The sequence below is a fragment of the Humulus lupulus genome, chromosome 6 (genome assembly GCF_963169125.1).
Source record: "Humulus lupulus chromosome 6, drHumLupu1.1, whole genome shotgun sequence".
NCBI classification, from domain to species: domain Eukaryota; kingdom Viridiplantae; phylum Streptophyta; class Magnoliopsida; order Rosales; family Cannabaceae; genus Humulus; species Humulus lupulus.
The window spans coordinates 7,987,848-8,005,429 of NC_084798.1; positions in this window are offsets into that span (position 1 = coordinate 7,987,848).

Below are 17,582 nucleotides of genomic sequence, written 5' to 3' on the forward strand. Positions count from 1 at the left end.
AGTCAGCAGCTTGACAATGGTCTATATCATCTTCATGTTGCTGTGGAATTGGCTGAGCATGGGAATTGAAAGGAAACCAGTGACTATATTGAAACATGTTAGAAGAAGTGTTAGACTCACTGTTTTTAAAATGAGAGGTATTGAAACCAGTTGAGAAAGGAAAGTCTTGTTCATTAAAAGACACACTTTGGACAATGTATATACGGCTTGATGGGTGCAAACACTTGTATCCTTTGTGGTTTGGACTGTATCCGAGAAATACACACTTGGTGGACCTAAAATCAAGCTTGTGTTGGTTGTATGCTCGGAGGTGTGGGAAACACGCGCAACCAAAAACTTTTAGAAAGCGAAGGTCTGGTTTTACTCTAAAAAGAACTTCTATTGGAGATTGATGGTTTAAGGTTGGCGTTGAGAGATGATTTATAAGAAAGGTTGCAGTACTGAAGGATTCCCACCAATATTGAAGAGGCATGGATGCTTGGACGAGTAGGGTGAGCCCCATTTCAACTATGTGGCGATGTTTTCTTTCAGACTTTCCGTTTTGAGGATGTGTGTGTGGACATGGATGTCTAAAATGGATTCCTATTGCTTTGAGAAATGGAGCTAGGCTGCGGTATTCACCACCCCAGTCCGAATGGAGCGTTTTGATTGTTGTTTCAAATTTTCTTTCAACAAATTTTTGAAAGTTGAGGAAGATTTCTTTGACATCTGACTTGAGTTTTAAGGGATATATCCAGGTAAAATTACTGAATTCATCAACAAAGTGCACATAATATCTGTATCCATCTTTGGATAAAATGGGTGAGGGGCCCCATACATCGGAATGAATGATTTCTAGAGGCTTTTGGGCAGTTTTTATGCTTGAGTGATAATGTGTGTGTTTAGATTTTCCAATATGGCAGGCATCACAAAATTTTAATGAGCTGTTGGAAGGGACTTTTTCATTGCCTAGCATATGTTTCATGACATTTAGACTGGGATGCCCAAGTTTCATATGCCAAAGATTGATATCATTAACATTTTTTGATTCAACAAGCATGGTTTGGGCTAAATGAGTATGCTCATTTGCTTGACTCTTACATTTTGACTCTGAGACAGAACTCTTCTTGGAATGAAAAAACTTGGAAACAGACAGACATTGACTCGATGTGGAGACTGCAATTCCTGGCCGTGGCATAGGCAACTGAAGTTGATATAAACCATTGTTAAGCGCACCCCGAGCTAGCTCCCTCCTCAAAGCCAGATCCTTGATAATACAGCAGTCAGAATAAAACTCAGCATAGACAGGATTATCTTTTGTTAACTGAGATATAGACAGCAAGTTTTTGGTTATTTGGGGTACACATAGAACATTATTAAGCAGTAAGGAAGATTTAGAGCTATGCAACTTTAAGGTACCAATTTCAGTGATTGAAAGAGGCTGTCCATTACCAATTAGCAGCTGAGTTTTACCTTTGTTGTCAACCTTGTTTTGCAGGTTCTTGCTGTCAGAAATGATATGGTTTGTTGCCCCGCTATCTATGTACCAAGAGTTGTCTTGGTGTGGATCTGGTGCAGCAGAGGAGTAGTAGGCATTTTGGTCTTGGCCAGAATGTTGTTGTCCCGAGGCAGGGTTGGTGTTATTTGAATGTGGAGCAGGAATCTGAAAATTGATGTCAAAGCGATGATAGCATTTTGATACTACATGTCCAACCCGATTGCAAAGCTGGCAGACTGGTCTATTTCCTCGACCCCCTCGACCACGTCCTCGGCCTCTTGGAGAGTAGCCTCGCCCTGAGAAATTATTGTTGTAATTGGCAAAGTTTCCAGTTGTGTTGGGGGGCCTGCGAGACTGAGTTGCAAGATTTGCGCTTGAAACATTTAGGTCATTCGAGATAGGAGTATTCATCTGTTCCAGGCGCATTTCTTGGCTTTGCAAGAGAAACTGAACTTCCTGCATAGTGATTGGGTCAGAACGAGAGGTAAGAGTAATGACAACTGGGTCATAATCATGACCTAAGCCTCCAAGTATGTAGAGAATCAGCTCCTCATCTGAGATAAGCTGCCCAGCTGCAGACAAGTTTTCAGCAAGACCTGTCATCTTCATCATGTAATCATGTATGGATAGACTTCCTTTTTTGAGAGTTTGAAGTTGAAACCTTAGTTGTAATGTTCTAGCTTTTGACTGAGTTGTGAAAAGAAGCTCGAGAGTATGCCATACCTCAAAGGAAGTGGTGCATCTTACCACATGGCCAAACATGGTTTCGGATATGGAGTTGAGCAGCCAACTCATGATGGATTGATCTGTTCTTCTCCAAAGGGCATAACCTACATTAAGCTGCCTGGTTTCTCCTGGAATGGTGCCACCAACTGTGTTGTCAACGAACTGAGGAGGACAGGGCTTTGTTCCGAGTACAAAACCTTCAAGGTCATGAGCACGCAATGCAGGCAGAGCTTGAGATTTCCAGAATGTGTAGTTGCCTCGATCGAGCTTTAGTGTGAGAGCAGCAAGTCCTTGGAAGATGGGAGCTGAAGGAGCAGCAGCAGGTGGTGCTACTGGAACCGGAGCAACTGGAGTGGCAGAACCTTCGATGGTTGCACTGGAGTCAGCCATGGACGAACCTGGGCTCTTGATACCAAGTTAAGACTTGAGAAAAGGAAAGAATATGAGAGAAAACTTGCTTTTTGCTTACTGCTGTATATTACTCTATTTGCTCAACGGATACATATTACAGAGTATACATTTGGTATATATAATGTACAGAGGATCATTCTAGAATACAAAAAGGCACAATTACAAGGTACAGAGTATCCCACATTCTAAGGGAAATAATAACAGAAAGTGTACTGGGCAAGGACAATGATTAGCTGTCACAGAGTTCATCATGGGGGTGATCATTCAATTCTGTTATTCCATTATTTTCAACATATAGAAATTTTTAACATGTTCTTCATGGCCATTTCTTCTAAGATCTCATTTATTTGTCTATCCCCTAAAAAATCAACTTCCCTCGAGTTCAGATATTTACCTCTTGCCTTATACAAAATTCCAAACAGTAGTTTGTATCCTAAATTGATGGCAAATCCCTCGTTAATCTGCACCCTACGGAATTTATCATGGTCAATCTAGTCAAAATAACTTACTCTCCTACCCTCGTACTTTTTATTTCTAAATGGAGTAAAGATTTGATAGTAAAAATGTTGGTATTCCTCGTTTCAGTAAGGGGCAGAGTACACAGCTTATAAAGTCCCTATCGTAGGGACCAATACAAGGGAGAAGAGACACATGTCCAACACTAGAAACATCTATAGCTAATCACATCAGAATATGACTAAAATACATTATTATAGAGCTAAACTTGATTATTATGGTTTAACAAGATTATATTATCACCTACGCAATATTCCATCAATCTAACAAACAACATAACATCTTTCATTGAGACAATAAATCAAAATCTTTAGTGTTAGCATTAAATTACCATTACGTACAAAAATAAATGGATTCACTTGTGGTGTGTGCACATATATATACAATAAATCGAGGCTATCCCTAATTACAATAAATCACGAGTTCAATGAAAACATAAAAATAGTAAAAAATAAATAAAAAATTATAATTTATTCATTGTTTTCATTAATTTTAGCACACATTAATTTCGCTAATTTAGATAAAGCATGAAAGATATAGACCGAATACTTGTAGAATACAAATCAAAGTAGAAAACTTAATAGTAATTCGCTAATAATAATAATAGAAACTCCAACAATAGTGGAACTGCTAGTCCAAAGATCCTTAGAGTAAATGTTTTTGAGATAGCACGATTGTACGGATTCATATAGAATTGGTTAAGGAGTTGGCAATGGATGTCGTATAGACCATGGAGGATGCAGAATCGAAGACGGACGGGGTCTTTCATTGTTTCGAGCACGGCCTGCAAGCTCTGGGTTATTTCTTCGAGTTACTCTTTGAGCAGCTCAATTATCCGAGTCTCTACAGGCACCTCTCTAACTTGGTTATTCTTTACCCGTGGGGGATTTTGTGAAGAAGCTCCTTGCTAGTTAACTCATGGTTTGCAGTCCTGCTTGAATCTGGCGAGCTCTTTGCTCAGCCATCCAAGTTGCGGTGCTTCCATGAGGTCATCCCCTAGCTCTTCTTGGAGTTTCCACGATAGGTGCAGCTCTCCTGGCTATTTCCTTATTTAGTCGGGTAGCTTCAGCAAGTTGTTCCCTTAGCCGTTGATTCCCTAAGTCCACCATTGGGACATTCCTTATTTGATTATAATAATCTTGTTGGGGTTGTCGCTAGCTCTGCCCAGGATCTCAAAGGGTCGTCGTCAAAGCACTCCCCTCGTCATGAGCTTGTTTGTCATTCATGGGTCGCTTGTCAGTCTGTTTAGGATTCTGATATTCTGGAACTGGGTGTCCACTTCCAGAACTAGGAAAGTTTCCATTGGGGGCGGCCATTGCGATGATGAATTGAGAATTTTAGGGAAGTGTAGTTTGAATTCAAAATACAAAATAATCAGTTAATGAGTAAATATCTAAATAAATTCCTATAAAAGAAGAATAATTTAGTTAAATATTGTTTCTAACACTTTTTCAACGCGCTTTTGAGCTGAACTTCTGTACTCTTCGAGCTAGAACTAAGATTGTCTCTTACTCAAACTAAAAGAACAACAAAGCCTTCGAGTCGATTCTCTATCTCCGAGATGAAGTGATATAACGTTTATTAATATTGTTCTAAACAATAATAATATCAGGAACCGTACAGAATTCAAAATTTGAAAAGTTTATTTAATAAATTTTTTTTACAATTAATAATGATTAATTAAAATTTTCTACATATTTTGTATTAATTTTTTTTTTAATTTTTTAATTAAATAAATAATAAAACTTTGATTCAACATTATTTAATTAAATAATTTAATTTAATTTTTTATTAAATATCATTATCTAATTGAATAATTTAATTTAATTTAATAAAAGTGTTAAAAATTAATAATGATTAATTAAATAAATAATAAATTATTTTAATTTGTTTATTAAATATTATTATCTAATATTAACTATTATTAAAATTTGAATATAGAAATTGAAAATTTTATTTAATAAAAGTTTTACAATTAATAATGATTAATTAAAAATTACTACATATTTTGTAATAATTTATTTTTTAATTTGTTAATTAATTAAATAATAAAAATTTTATTCAACATTATTTAATTAAATAATTTAATTTAATTTTTTATTAAATAACATTATCTAATTGAATAATTTAATTTAATTTAATACAAGTGTTAAAAATTAATAATGATTAATTAAATAGTCAATATTATTAATTAGATAATTTAATAGTTAATATTATCTAATTAATAATATTAACTATTATTAAATTATTTTAATATAGAAATTGAAAATTTTATTTAACAAAAGCTTTTACAATTAATAATGATAAATTAAAAACTTACTACATATATTATAATAATTTATTTTTTCTGTCCCGGTATGCTTGTGATTGATGGTTGTTGACTACAACCATCAACTATAGGGATATCGGCACATAAATGATAAGTTTAAAATATTAATAATAAAATAATGAATGAATTTTTTTTAATTTGAATAAAATTATCTAATAGAACATCATAAAATAACATAAGATATTATAATATTGCATAAGATTTCAAAAATGATAACAAATTTTTTTGTTATCCATTCCTATTCACATTACTAAAACTCACAGACTCTTGTAACACTTTAGATGTCGATTGACAAGATTTGGACAACATTGAGAAATCGTGCTTGTCAAGAATATTGGAATGGTCTACAATCTTTTTTGACGATGGCCTCGGAATATAAGGATTCTGATGGAAGAATTAGGTGTCCGTGTGTCAAATGCATAAATAATAGGCTTGAAATTTTACCTGTTGTCGAAGCACATGTATTTGATTAGGGATTTTATCAAGGTTATGAGATGTGGATTTTATCATGGGGAAGCGAAACTAGATGTTGTTGATGAGGTAGTTGACGATGATGAAGTTGAGGAGATGATTCCCATATTGGAGGACTTCCTCTTACCGACAACTGAGCAAGTAGACAATAATTACGGTGCAAGTCAATATTACGACGAGTTATTTGAGGAGATTGAAGTTGAGTTGTATCCTGGATGTGATTGGATTTCTTCCCTTAACTTCTTAGCTAAGCTATTACATTTGAAAGTTAGAGGGAAGATTCCTAACAACATATTCGATGAATTATTGAAGTTGTTAAAGCTTTCCTTTCCGAAGGAAAATAAAATTCCATCAACGTACTACGAGGCTAAAAAGAGATTGAAGAAATTAGGGTTGGGATACGAGTCGATTCATGTGTGTCAATATGATTGCTGTTTATTTTACAAAGAGCATGCAAACAAAGAGGAATGTCCAGTTTGCGGAACTAGTCGATGGGTTACTTTTGAAAAAACTAAAGGAAAAAAGGTGCCGCATAAGGTGATGCGTTACTTTCCATTGACACCCTGGTTGAGAAGACTATACAGCTCAAGGCTTACAGCGAAGGACATGCTATGGCACCACACTGGGAAATCGAAAGATGATGGAGTGATGCGACACCCGGTGGATGAGACGGCGTGGAAGAACTTTGACGTCAATCATCCTGCTTTTGCAAGTGATCCTAGGAATGTTCATTTAGGCTTAGCTGCTGATGGATTTAATCCATTTGGCAACATGAACCTAGCATACAGCATGTGGCATGTGGTGTTGGCGAACTATAATCTTCCACCTTGGTTATGTATGAAAGACAACAATTTGATGCTGACCATCCTTATTCCTGGTCCAAAATCACCGGGTAAGGACATAGATGTATTTCTAAGACCATTGGTGGATGAGTTGAAGGAGTTGTGGGCTAACGGAGTTGTTATGAGAGATAGTACGACCAACACTATGTTCAAGCTGCGCGCAACACTTTTATGGACAGTCAATGATTTTCCAGCTCGAAGTAGTTTGTCTGGATGGAGTGGTCAGGGATACAAAGCTTGTCCCACATGTAATGAAGACACATCTTCAATTCGAGTGATCGGTAAGACATCTTATGTTGGTCACAGAAGATTCTTGCCCAGTACACATCGAATGAGAAGGGACACTGAGTTCGACGGCCAAATTGAGAGAAGACATCCTCCGAAATGATTTACTTGTGAGGAAATATTAGAACAAGTGAACAACCTTCCACCCCAAGTTCCTGGAAAACACTTGCAGTTTGGAGGTGTGAAACGTAGAAGAGTTGCGGAAGACAGAAATTGGAGGAAAAAAAGCATCTTCTACGAGCTTGATTATTGGTGTACAAACATTTTAAAACATAACATTGATGTCATGCATGTCAAAAAAAATGTGTGATAGTCTCCTCGGCACAATCTTGGTCTAAGGACACCACTAATGCAAGATATGATTTGAAGAAGATGGGAGTAAGGGAATCATTGTGGATTTATGACAATGAGAATGGAAAGTTGATGAAGCCGCATGCTTCTTACATGTTAACTCCTGCTCAGAGACAACAATTTTTTCAATTTATTAAAGAAGTGAAATTTCCAAATGGCTTTTGTTCAAATTTGAAGAAAAAAGTAATCGAGAATGAAACAAATATTATTGGGCTGAAATCCCACGATTGTCATGTTATAATGCAACGATTACTGTCAGTGGGTGTTAGCAAGTTTCTCCCAAAAGATATATCGACCACCATATCTGAACTGTGTAATTTTTTCAGGCAAGTATGTTCGAGGGCTATAAATGTTACAGATATGGAGGAAGCACAAAAAGACCTTGTTCTGATATTGTGCAAGATGGAGTTTATTTTTCCTCCGACTTTTTTTGATATTATGATTCACTTGGTCTTACATTTGCCTGAAGAAGCAATTTTGGGTGGACCGATATTTATGAGGTTGATGTATCCTTTTGAAAGGTACATGAAAAAATTGAAGAACTACGTGGGAAATAAAGCTCTTCCTGAAGGGTCGATAGCTGAAGGCTATGTCGTTGATGAGGCTTTGACATTTTGTTGGATGTATTTCAAAGGGATTGAAACAAAATTTAACCGTCTTGATCGCAATGAAGATGAGGTGTATGTCCCACGACACCTTACTGTGTTTCAATCTCAATGTCGTCCCCTGACAAAGGGAACTCTCAAGCCTCTCGACCTTGCGAATCATGAAATGGCTTAATGGTTCATACTTGACAATTCACCCGAAATTCAAGATTACTTAGAGTAAGTTTATTCCCTTTAAAGTGAAATTTATGTTCATTCCAAATTGTTTTATCTAATATAGTCAAAGCATTCAAATTTACAGTGAACACCTAGTAGAGATCAAAGTGAAATACCCAGATGGTGATCATAATTTTTTACACAAGAAAATTTTTCGCCAGTGGTTTCATAAGAAGGTAAAAATGAGATTATTTTTAAACCCTTATTGTTGTAATGATATTTTTATCATTCTAATATAGGTTTATTAATTTATTTAGATATATGACTTGCACAAACTTGGATCTTTATAGAATGGTGATGAGTTGCTAGCTTTAGCATCTGGGTCAGATCACTTGGCAACCTACTACGAAGGTTGTATAGTTAACGGTGTTCGATTTATCGCTTACGACCGAGATCAAAAGCGCACCACGCAGAATAGTGGAGTGTCTGTTGCGGGAACTGAAGGTTTTAACTATTATGGCACACTTCAAGAAGTACTGGTGTTATCTTTCACTGATGCATATTCAGTTGCATTGTTTAGGTGTAAATGGTTTAACACTGATCCAAGCAAGAAGAAAACAATCACTGAAAATAATATTACCAGTATAAACGTCAGTAGCGAATGGTACAAACACTGTCGCCCCTAATAATTCCCAAAGTCGCCGCTAATGTCTATTAGCGACGAAATGTCGCCGCTGACGTGTCGCCGCTAATATATCGACGCTAATGTAGGTTATTAGCGGCGACATTAATGTCGTCCCTAATAATCAACATTAGCGGCGACAGTTTCGCCGCTAATAAATCGATTGTCGCCACTAATAATCGTAATTTTCAGATCATATTTCGCCTCTGATAATAAAAAGTCGTGTCTAATAATTTAATATTAGCGGCGAAATTGGATATTATTAGCGGTGACTTGAATATTATTAGCGGCGACTGTTATATTATTAGCCGCGGCAGATGTCGCCCCTAATAATTTGATATAATAAAAAAATTTATTAAATTAAAAAATTCAAATAATATTTTTTAATTTATAATATCAAAATAAATATGCAAAAAAAATAATATTAAATTTAAATATGCATAAAATTAATAATTTGTTCAAATTACACAACTAAAACAATATTATCCAAATTAAATATTCATGCAATAATATATTAATTAAAAGTTATTATTTAATACATCTCAACCATCAACGTCATCTGTATTGTCCCCTTCTTCTGGTGCTTGCGGTTTTGGCAGTGGTGGCTGTGGTGCTTGTGGTGTGTGCGGAGGCATCGACCATGGATACTGTGGAGGTAATGACGATCCTCCAGGTCCATATATGTATGGATAAGGATAAGGATATGGCGGTGGTTGAGACAACGATCCACTCATATGAGGAGGCGAGGGTTGGGAAGAAGGTCCACCCATATGAGGATGATAAGTCTGAGGGTACGAAGGCATCGGTCATTGATACATATATGGATTAGCCGAAGGTTGAGATGGAAAATTTGGTGCAGACGTGTCGGGATGGCCTGGTGAAGGCCGAGAAGTTGAAGCTTGAGACGTGTGCTGTGTCTGAGTTTCAGAAGATGAGCCGAGTTTCAGAAGATGAGCCGACATACTTCTCGAAAAACCGTTGATATGTATTCTGTATATCCACGTTTGTTGTTGGACGTTTTTCAGGCGGAAGCTGCTGACACACGTTGTAGAGTCCAAGAACTTTACTTAGCTAATTGTTTAGTAGTATTATAGTATGTTTAGTGTTATCTTTGTTACTATGGATTTTTGGTTCAGACCGGGAATTATTTGGACACTCATAGTAGTACTTATAGATTTTCTAAGTTTAATCTATAGTTTAAGAATATTAAGTATAACCTAAGGTTTGATTAATGTGACTGATATAAAGGATTATATTTATTATATTATAAGGTTTAGACATCAACCAATAGGATTTTAAGCACATGTTATGAATGGTGATTAAGGATTTAAAGATTTTTGAGGATTTAATTTAATAAGGAGTAAAGTTTGAATGTTATAGGGTCAGTCAGCAGCTTTGAATACGTTGAGGGCTTAGTCAAGGCTGTTTACTCCATTCAAACTTAGCTAAAAATGTGTAATTTCGTGTTTAATTATTCAGCGTGTGCCGATATATCGCAGCTATAGGGGGCGATATATCGCAGCACGTAAATACGGAAAACACGAAACGATGCACGGTCGCCTCGGGCATACTGGCCCAGGCGATATATCGCCTACAGGGGGCGATATATCGCCTCCTCCAGTATGTTTTCAAACGTTTTTGAATTCATTTCCTTTCAGCCATTCAAACTCCTTCAACAGTCCAGCATCTTTTGAACGAGTCTTCAGCCTCTGCTGAACGATTATTCAAATGATTTTCACCTAAAAAGCCATTATTTTTATTCAAGTAAAATCAAGATACTTTCATTCCCAAACTCTATAAATAGGACCTAGTACCCAGCCATTATTCACCTTTTGCTCTAAGTTCAGAAGCTGCTAGTGTTAAGTGAGTGTGAGAGTATAAACACCTGGTTTGGGAAAACTATAAGCTTAAACATCATAAGCTTATCAAACACTTTGGGAAGTGAGTTCTATAGTATTTCGATGGAGGTGTAGATTGGTCTTTCAAGTCTTTGAGGTAACCAAAACTCTAGTTCCTTTCTGTATTATGTTATTTTCTTTCTCATAGCCTTCTACTCAATCTCTAACCTTAATCTTCATTTTGGTTAGGGAATCTAAGTTCTTGAGCACATAAGTTTCGGTAAGCATGTTTCTCAAATGGTTTAGTCTTTCCATCTCTTTCATTTCATCTCCTTTCTTTAGACTCACTCTTTCTTATGGTTTTAGGAGGGTTCCAAAAAGTCCCAACTCAGTCCACATATCCCGGTAACTTTGGTAAGGAAAATAGGCTAGAATCAATATGTTATGTGCTTATGTTATCTATATGTTTTATGTTATTAAATGTGTTATGATATGTATATATATGTTTGTAGGCTTGGGAATATGACCCATATGACTAACAAGACCCCAAATGGGTTATGGGCATATGACCTACTTAGCTAGTAGGACCCCACTAATCCCATGGGCATATGCTTGTTTAGTCTATGGGACCCCAAGTAATAATGGCCATTATAATAAGTGTATGTTATATGTATTATGTTAAGTCTTTATGTTTCTTATGAAATTATGTATATGACTATGTGTTAGATTTTCCTTGCTGGGCATTAGGCTCATTCCTTTATGTTTTATGTGCAGGAAAATAAGCTTTAGAGGTGGTAAGATTCGTGACGCTTAGAGGATGTGTATCGATGGTGAATGGAGTCAAGGGGCCGAGCGTTATTCGATTCGAGGATGTAGTCTCATTTTACTTTTTATGGTTTTATGTGTATTTTCCGCACCAATTATGTAATGTCTTTTATTTTAAATCATCTTTTGTTTTTAAAGACAATGAGATCCCATAATCCTTCTTAGTATTCTATTCGGTTGTAAGTAACTCTTATTTTACAAGTTACTAAATAAAATTGTGGTATTTTCGTAAAAATGTAAGTTTATGTATAGTTTTGTTAATGGTCCAAATAGTCTAGATTAGTGGGTCATTACACACGTACTGAAGTTGTTCATTCATGACCTTCACAATGTCAACCAATTCACGTATTTCCTCAGTCGGTTGTTGAGGTGGTGCCTGAGATTGAGATCTTTGAGATGGACGGGTTAACGATTTTACCTTTAATGTGCGGCCAACTCCTCGCTGGTGGCCTCGCCTTTCACCAAGAACTTGACTTAGTATCTTCATTTGATCGACCGAGGAAGAATCATCGGTACCAGATTCAACTATCTGTTGAGTCTCAGCTTCAAGAGTTGACTTTAACTCAACCTGTTTTTAAAAAATATTATAAGACAAAAGAAAAATATAATTATTTGAATTGATAATAAAGTTAAACTTACATAATCTCGTTCAGCATCCTCGTTGACAAAACTCTTATTCTTTTTTTTCAGTGATACTCCTTCCATTCCTCAATGAGGTTCGGGTTCAATTAATAAAGAAAATGAGAATGTTAGAAAACTTATAAATTCATACAACTTAATTAAGTCAATATTTTCACTTACTTTTTCTAGACGAGTGGCCGCTAATGATTTCGTTCCTTGTGTTATAGAGTACTTCATTTGGTCTCGATTTATTTTGTTCTTCACTGAGCGTGCAATAAACTCTGGACTCCTGAAAAACTCACAAATTTGTTTCCACTCATCGGCGTTGACATCTTTAGGTGGATTCTTTAGGACCTCATCCCAATCATCTGGTCCTTTGTAGAACTTTTTGAAGTGGGTGTGCCGCTTACTTTTCCTATCTCGGTATCTCTCAGACATCTCAGCATCGATACTGTCAATGAGAGTGGTATAATCTGGTTACCCATCTATTTGATAAATGTGCTACAAAAGCACATATGGGAAGTGGATGTCCTGCTTCTCGCCTTCTGTCATCTAAATTTTTCCCAGCGGCAGGCCCACGACCTTTTCTCTTTAGTGGAGCCACTGTATTTTTTTTAAATAAGTGCATCATATAACTTGGTAAGTTGTATAATAAAGTCTAATTAGAAATCAATTTTAAAATACCTGACTCGCAACTGGAGGGGATCGTAGTAGGATTCGGTGGATCTTGACCACCACCATCTCCGCCATGGTATGAAGATACATCTGCTGACATCTTTAAACTAAATATAACCAAATTTGTTTCTTAGTATGAATATCAGATATATATTATTTAGGGATATATAGTTGTAATGACCACATAAAATTCCAAAACATAAAAAACATGACAAATCCATAAATCATTCAACATTTTTGATATATAATTATTTAAATATAAAGTTTTTCTTACACAGATACAAGAACTAAGTACAATAGTCACTGTCATCACTTAACAAATCAACATCTAAAGGTGAAACAGGATTGGTGTTATCATCTTCACTAAGGTCAACAAGTAAATCATCCTCATCATCTGCTTCTTCTACGTCTTCGACTTCTTCATCATCATTAATAAAATCATCAGTATCTTGAGCAGTGGAATAAGGTCGAGCGTCGTTGCCTATGAATGTTGCTGGTTGATTAGATTGTTGAACAGCCAACTCCTCAAGCTCAACAGTCAATATGAAATTGGATGAGTTTGTGTCATGTACAACATCATTATCAATAATTTGATCAGAACTGCTCGGAATATCCCAAACTTGCCTATGATTCACTTCTTCAACAACTTTCCAAGCTCGACCTCTAAGTAAATCATCGAGATAGAAAACTTGTTTAGCTTGGCTAGCAAGTATGTATGGTTCATTTTTATACCATTCGCCACTCACATTTATACTGGTGACATTATTTTCAGTAATTGTTTTCTTTTTTTTTTGGGTCCGTGTTGAACCATTTACATCGAAACAATACCACTGAATATACACCAGTATAAGATACCTCCAATATCTCTTCAAGTTGTCCATAATAGTTAAAACCTTTTGTCCCAGCAACACACACTCCACTACTTTGTGTAATACGATTTTGATCTCGATTGTGTGTAACATATCGAACCCCATTCACTATACATGCTTGATAGGAGTACGCCAAAAGATCAGACCCAGATGCTAAAGCTAGCAACTCATCTCCATTCTCTAATGACCTGAGCTGGTGCAAGTCATATATCTAAATATAGCAAAACATATTATAATAAGAAACTTATATTTCAATCTATCAACAAAGAATGTCCTAGTTATAGATTACCTTCTCGTGAAATCAGGAATGAAACCCTTTTTTGTGCAAAAGGTTATGATCGCCCAATGGATCCCTCTGTTTGATCTCACGAAGGTGTTCGCTGTTGATTAACATAGTGCTACCATTACAGTTGATATATGCTACATTAAAAACAACATAAAAAATAAAGATAGTTAAATTAACTTACTCCATATAGACTTCAATTTTCGAAGAATTCTCCAGTATGAACCACTCAGCTATATTCCGAGTCTTTTCATCGAGAGACACTTGAAGTCCCTTACTCAATGGACGACATTGAGATTGATACACTAATAGGTGGCGTGGAACATAAACTATATCCGCATTTCGATCCAGACGATTAAATTTGGTTTCCACACCTTTGAAATACATGGAACAAAATGTTAAAGCCTCATCCGCCACATATCCTTCAGCTATGGACCCTTCAGGACGAGCTTTATTCCTGACGTAGTTTTTTAATTTCTTCATGTATCTTTCAAAAGGATACATCCATATCATAAATACCGGCCCACCCAATAAAGCCTCTTCTGGCAAATGCAAGACCAAATGTATCATTATGTCAAAAAAAGCTGGAGGAAAAATCAACTCCATTTTGCATAAGATGTGAATGACCTCCCTTTGAGCTTTCTCCATATCATTTACATTCAAGGTTCGCGAACATAATTGTCTAAAGAAATTACATAGTTCCATTATGGTGCCTGATATAGATTTTGGAAGAAACTTGCGGATACCCATTGGAAGTAATCATTGCATTATCACATGACAGTCATGTGACTTCAACCCAATGATATTTGAGTCATTATCAGTGACTTTCTTCTTCAAGTTCGAACAAAAACCATCTGGTAGTTTAACACCTTTTAGAAATTGAAGAAATTCTCGCCTATCTTCAGGAGTCAACACGTAGGGAGCATGTGGTTTCATTGACTTTTTATTCTGATCTTCATATATCCACAATGCGTCCCTAACTCCCATATTCTTTAGATCATGTCTTGCATTTGTAGTGTCTTTGGACTTATCGTTATCCAAGATAGTACCAAGGACAATGTCACAAACATTCTTCTCAACATGCATAACATCTATGTTGTGTTTTAACTCATTCGTACTCCAATAGTCAAGTTCATAAAAGATGCTTTTTTTCCTCCAGTTACTATCCTCCACACCTCTTTTTCGTTTCAAACCTCCAAACCTCTCATGTGTTCCCCGGGACTTGAGGTGGTAGAGCATTAACTTGATCTAAGATATCCTGACAAGTAAACTTTCTTGGAGGACATCTTCTCTCAACTTTTCCGTCGAATTGAGTATCCTTTCTCCACCGATGATTACTGGTCAAGAATCGTCTATGACCAACATAAGATGTCTTACCAATCACTCGGATAGAGGATGTGTCTTCGTTGCATGTAGGATAGGCCTTGTAACCCTGACCACTCCATCCAGACAAACTACTTCGAGCAGGAAAATCGTTTACCGTCGACAAAAGGGCCGCACGCATCTTGAACATGCTATTGTTTCTACCATCCCTAGTTTCCACCCCGTTAATCCAAAGCTCTTTCAACTCTTCCACCAATGGCCTCAAAAATACATCAATGTCTTTGCTTGGTGATTTTGGCCCAGGAATAAGAAGAGTCAGCATGAAATAATGATCCTTCATACAAAGCTAGGGTGGCAGATTATAGTTCGTCAAGAAAACAGGCCACATGCTGTACGATAAACTCATGTTGCCAAATGGATTAAACCCATCGGCAGCCAAGCCCAGACGAACATTTCTAGGATCTCTTGCAAAATCTGGATGTCTGGCATCAAAATCCTTCCATGTTAACCCATCAACCGGATGACGCATCATCCCCTCTTCTTTCGATCTCCCAGTATGATGCCATAGCATTTCTTCCGCTGTATACCTTGAACTGTACAATCTTTTTAATCAGGGAATCAACGGAAAATAACGCATCACCTTATGCGGAACTTTTTTCACTTTATTCTTCTCATTTATCCACCTGCTACTCCCGCACACCGGACATGAATCTTTAGATGCATGCTCATTAAAAAATAAACAGCAATCATATCTACACACATGTATTGATTGATATCCCAACCCTAATTTACTCAGTTTTTTTTTAGCCTCATAGTGGGATGTTGGAATTTTGTTTTCCTTAGGAAATGCAAACTTTAATAACTTCAACAATTCATCAAATGTGTTGTTCGGTATCTTCCCCCTCACTTTCAAGTGCATCAACTAAGCTAAAAAGTTCAGCGATGATATCCAATCACAACCCGGATACAACTCAGCTTCAATCTCGTCGAATAACTCGTCATAGTACTGACCCATTCCACTGTTAGCTTCTTCAGCATTGTTCGGTAAAAGGAAATCGTCAACGACATCTCGCATCTCATCTACGGGCTCATTCTCATCCACCCCTTCATTATCAACATCTTCCTCGACTTCCCCATGATAAATCCACTGTTCATAACTCTGTTGGAAACCCCGATCGAATATATGTGCTTGAACGACATCCAAAGTTTGCAGTCTAAGATTCATGCATCTGACACATGGACATCTTATTCTCCCGTCACAATCTTTGTGTTGTTACGCCATATTAATGAAATTTTGGAGACCAATCCAATAAGCATCACATGCACGATTTCTTAACTTCGTCCAACTCTCATCAATCGCCATCTACGGTAAATACAAGAACATACAATTTCAAAATATTAATTAAGTCAATTAGTTGAGTTGGTTGGTGAGCATGTTTACCAATTTTATTATCTTTTATAAAAAAAAAAAAGTTGAAATGAAATAAATTAAAGGCCATATTTGAACCTTATCCCAACACTATAAATACCCTATCCCGACCCCTGACCCTATGAACCCTGTCCCAACCCTTCCCCGACCCCATCCCGACCCTATGAACCATATCCCGACTCTATAAAGACCATATCCTGAGCCTATGAACCCTCCCAACCCCCGGCCCTATCCTGACCCTATAAAGACCCTATGAACCATATCCCAGCCCTATAAAGACCATATCTCGATCCTCGACCCTATGAACCCTATGCCGACCATATAAAAACCATTTCCAGACCCTATGAACCCTATGCCGACCATATAAAAACCATATCCAGACCCTATAAAAACCGTATCCCGACCCCCGACACTATCCTAACCCTATCCCGACCCTATAAAGACCATATCCTGACTCTATGAACCCTCCCAACCCCCGACCCTGTCTTGACCCTATAAAAACCCTATGAACCATATTCCAATCCTATAAAGACCATATCTCGATCCCTGACCCTATGAACCCTATCCTGACACTATAAAGACCCTATCCTGACCCTATAAAAAAAATCCCGACCCCTGACACTATCTTGATCCTGTCCCGACCCTTAACCCTATCCTGACCCTATGAACCCTATCCCAACCTCAAACCTATAAACCCCATCCTGATCCCCGACCCTATAAAGACCATATAAACCCTATCCCGACTCTCGACTCTATAAATCTACAAAAACTTGGGCAGAATCTCCCCTATACTAATGACCTAGCCATTTGTATTAAGTTAAAAAAAACAATTCAAACAACACACTATAAGTTTCTTCCTTATATCTCC